A 4,506-nucleotide genomic window follows, 5' to 3' on the forward strand; every position below is an offset into this window, starting at 1 on the left:
GAGAAGCTCCCCTGCCAGTGCCACTTGAGAAGCTCCCCTGCCAGTGCCACTTGAGAAGCTCCCCTGCCAGTGCCACTTGAGAAGCTCCCCTACCAGTGCCACTTGAGAAGCTCCCTTGCCAGTTCCGCTTGAGAAGCTCCCCTACCAGTGCCACTTGAGAAGCTCCCCTGCCAGTGTCACTTGAGAAGCTCCCCTGCCAGTGCCACTTGAGAAGCACCTGTGCCAGCGCCACTTGAGAAGCACCTGTGCCAGCGCCACTTGAGAAGCACCTGTGCCAGCGCCACTTAAAAAGGCACCCATGCTGGTATTATGTATAAAGCACTGGTGTTGTTACCATGTAAAAATAGGCCCAGTACATTCTGTAAAGTAGTTGGCATTAGGAAGGTCATCCAGCCCTAGAAACTATACCAAAACAGACAATTGGAGCCTGGAAAACAGACATTAAATGATGATGATGATGATAACAACAATGATGAAGATGATGATGTGCCACCCCAGTGGCCAGTAGGAGTTACATAAAACATCATAGCCAGAAATACAAGTTTTACATCCTTTATGATAATTCCCTTGACCAAAATGTAAACAACCATGCAGTTGATTTGAAAGAAGATAAAACTGAGATACGGTAGTCCCAGCGCATAGTTTATTTATAATAAATTTATGATTTCATTCTTTATTGCTATATACTGTCACAACATTGTGTTTACATGCATAAAATCATACTTTTTTGCCTCTACAAAACCACTTTAAAATATCTTTCAAATAAGTATATGATTAAATACACTAAATTAGTTTCTCCATTTGTAAAATAGGGGTGCAGCTTATATGCAGCAAAATATGGTAATTAATAAAATTTCTTGGCTCACCATATTATATATGTTAGAACTGACATCACTGTTTATTTTTCATGCAGCAGGTGTCCCCATGTATGTCTCCCCACTCACACCAGTCACTCTACAGTGTGAGATCTCATGGTTATTGCTCTGTATTTTTCATGTTGTTTAGCTCCAGTTTAGCTTTGAAAGTGCAGGCCTATAATCAAAGCCATTACAGCCATGACCATCCCATCTTTTTTGTACATTGAAGATTATATAACATAATGTGTTCTTCCTTTAAGATGGTAGGGAGTGATTTAGGGAATGTACAGAGTGAACATTATCAATGTTTGCAGTTCTTTAGCCCTAGGTCCGCCCTGAATGAGAACAAAGCATTCTAGCAGTAACGTAGCTAGTGGGGAGGCATGATCCACTTGGGTGACACTTTTATGGAGACAGCCCACTCTGGGAGGAGCTTTTAAGGACATAGCACTTTTGGGTCTACTGTATAAGCCTGTACAGTGGGTAGAGGGGACAGCAAACTCAAGGGCTACCCCGAAGAGAACACACTCTAGATATAAAGTAACAGTAAAGTTACCTTCTCGAGTCATGCTGGTTTCCCAGTTTCTATGGCATATGAATTCCCCACCAGGACGGGACGCCAGTCCATCAAAGGATTACTCATTTTTGCCAACTGAGTGGACTGGAGCAACATGAAATGAAATGTTTTGCCCAAGGACACAACACATCACCCAGTCCAGGAATCAAAACCACAATCTTATGACATGAGTGCAACACCCTAACCACTAAGCCATACAGTTTCACACACTCTACCTATACCACTGCAATTTAGGCAGGGTTATCCCATCCCTTTTTTTTTTTCTTTCTTTCTTTACACAGTGTATCTGGAATAGTGGTCCTTAACATAGACAGTAGCACCCACTTCGGGGTGTTGTGATCTCTTTAGTGGGTGGCAGATATCAAGAGGACACTGGGTGTTTAGAAGCATCATGATTTTTCTCAGAAATAAAATACTTAAACCAGGCGCAAAACTTATATTTCATCTTTTTAGCATTACTTTGCCAAATGTAATATTTATTCACATTGTTTTGAATTATTCATGCATTGCCTTGTAGCGTTGATATTTCAATGACATGCTAGCTAATTTTTAAAGTAATATTGTAGGGTAAGTGTGAGAGAGGCCAGATCTGGTTGGTTTGTAGATAAAACTGGTCAGATATGGCCAGTTTAAATGCAAAAGAATTAAACATATTTTCAAAATAATCTTAATCAGGATAAGAATAGGAATAGAACATTGTTATCAGCTAGCGGAATCATGACAGACGACGAACCAAAATCCAATATAATTTCATTATATAAATAAGGCGGCAAACAGACAGAATAGTTAACACATTGGACAAATTGCTGTGTGGCATTTCTTTGTTCTGCATTCAGATTCCATTGAAGTCAACTTTACCTTTCTTCCTTTTGAGATTGATAAAACAAGTCCCAGTCGAGCAATGGGGTCGATGTAATTGATGTATCCCATACCCTAAAATTCCTGACCTTGTGCCAAAATTTGAAACCATTATTATATAAGTACCCAACATGTTTAGTTATTTTCATAAATATTTAATACAGGGGCCACTAGTCCATGCAGATATCTAAGAAGGGGTACATGCTGGATGCAATGGCATTTGGGACATAGAGATGGTAAAATCAGCTTTTGTTTGATTTAAAGTTATCTGTGGTGGAAACAAGGAAAGCACGAGTAAGTTAAGGTCCACAAAGCTGAGTTCGGAAAAAAAGGGGTTAGATGCTATAAACACAAACACCCACACTACTTGTGAGCTGTAAAGTGGGGGGAATACCATCCAGCTGTGTACCCTAGCATTTTCACTACTGAAAATGAATTACTGCTTTGAGGGGGTTCCTTATTTTTTTTTTTTTTTTTAAAGGGGTTTTTGTAAAAAGCTATTCAGTAAAAAAAGGGGCACCAAGTTACAAAATGGTAAAAAAAAGCTGATCTAAAGCTACATAATATAAGGTGTCCTTGTTTTCTCAAGATTGTTGGACACAATTTTGTGGGTGATTTGGCAATCATTTCTAGTAAGTTGAATGATTAGACATAGACCCTCCATGGCTTGACATAAACTGCTGTGCTTAGTCCAAAGTCCTAACTCAACAAACCCACGAGCAAAGACATTGTAAACATTACCACCCCCATTAACACAACCATTATGTATCTTGGACTACATCACAAATGTAACATTCCTTTTATTTATTTTTTTTCGATGTTGTTTAACCCCCAGTTCGATCTGATTTATCAAAACAGACCAGCGGCCAAGGGCGTTCCAGCCATGACCATCTCGTTTATTTTTATTGATAAAAGACAATGGTGTCTTTCTTTTATTTAAGACGAAAGGATATGATTTAAGTGAGATTTAACTGTCATTTCTAAGAGGCCGAACGACAACATGGAGGTTATTTTGATGGATCGACATTACAACTGCTGTTGTTTAGCCCCAGGTCAGCACTGACCGAGCAGATCTGCGATCAATGACAATTCTGTCTTTTCGGAATACATAATTAAATATAGCTTCCCTTTTTTTGTCTTAAGATACAAGGATGTGATTTGGTTGCTATTTCTAGCAGTACGAGAGACTACGTCGATTTTCCCATGTAGGCTCGTACCGTTGTTTAGCCCGGGGGATCGGCCTTCGTTATAGCAGACCTGTGACCAAAACTATGGAGCACCCGTCCCTTTAATTTTCTTTTTATTTTGTCAGGTATAATGTATTTAATACAATATATAACACAGCCTCAGATGTGATTTACGAAAGATTTGGCTACTATTTCTAGTAGGTTTAAATGACTATGTAGAGACAGCCTTGTTGGCTCGTGGCTGGATTTTTTATTATGACAAGGGCTGTTAGGAGGTGGATATGAAAACAAAAAACCCATATTTACATACAGAATACAAATATATTTCGAAAAGAGAAGTGGGGAAAAAAACGTGTCTGTGACTGTGTGTGTGTGTATAAACAGAAAACACATTCAGTCATATACAGTTACCAGACATCTAAAATATACACTGGTGCATGCTTACATGTGCATATATTTACATACAAACAGAAACAGCCAGTTATATTCACAGACACCCACATCATACACGAGCTAATGAAGGCGACTATTACTTGGTCGATCATTCTGCTAGAAATAGTAACCAACTGTCCCTCGAAATGATGCTGTACAGACTTAAATAAATAAAAAAAAAGAATACATTGGACACTGTAGTCCCTGAGAGAGAGAGAGAGAGAGAGAGAGAGAAGAAAAAAAAAGAAAATGACAGAATGATCAGTTTGGAAGATCTTTCATCACAGATTTGCACGATCGGGCCTGACCTGGTGCTAAATAACAGCCATTCACAAACGTACACCTACAGTTTTACAAAACACACACAAAAAAAATAAGCGCATACATTTACATACATACGTATACACCTTAATAAAACAAAGGGCTATATACACATACATACATATAAATTCTCGTACACACTGTATAATATATATATATATATACACAATGATATATATATATATATTGAAGAAAGTAGTGGTGGTGGTGGTGGTGTCACAGCATGGCTTTAGCAGTCATGACTAAAATAAACTACAGAACCCCATATTTACAA

At 38.6% G+C, this 4,506-nt stretch overlaps 1 protein-coding gene across 1 annotated transcript in view; it reads right to left on the minus strand.

Annotated features, from left to right (window-relative positions):
• LOC106876377 (PR domain zinc finger protein 10) overlaps positions 1–4,506 on the minus strand; it is a 24,660-nt gene that overhangs the window by 18,483 nt on the left and 1,671 nt on the right. The window lies entirely within an intron of this gene.

Source organism: Octopus bimaculoides, chromosome 14, assembly GCF_001194135.2.
Source record: "Octopus bimaculoides isolate UCB-OBI-ISO-001 chromosome 14, ASM119413v2, whole genome shotgun sequence".
Lineage (NCBI taxonomy): Eukaryota > Metazoa > Mollusca > Cephalopoda > Octopoda > Octopodidae > Octopus > Octopus bimaculoides.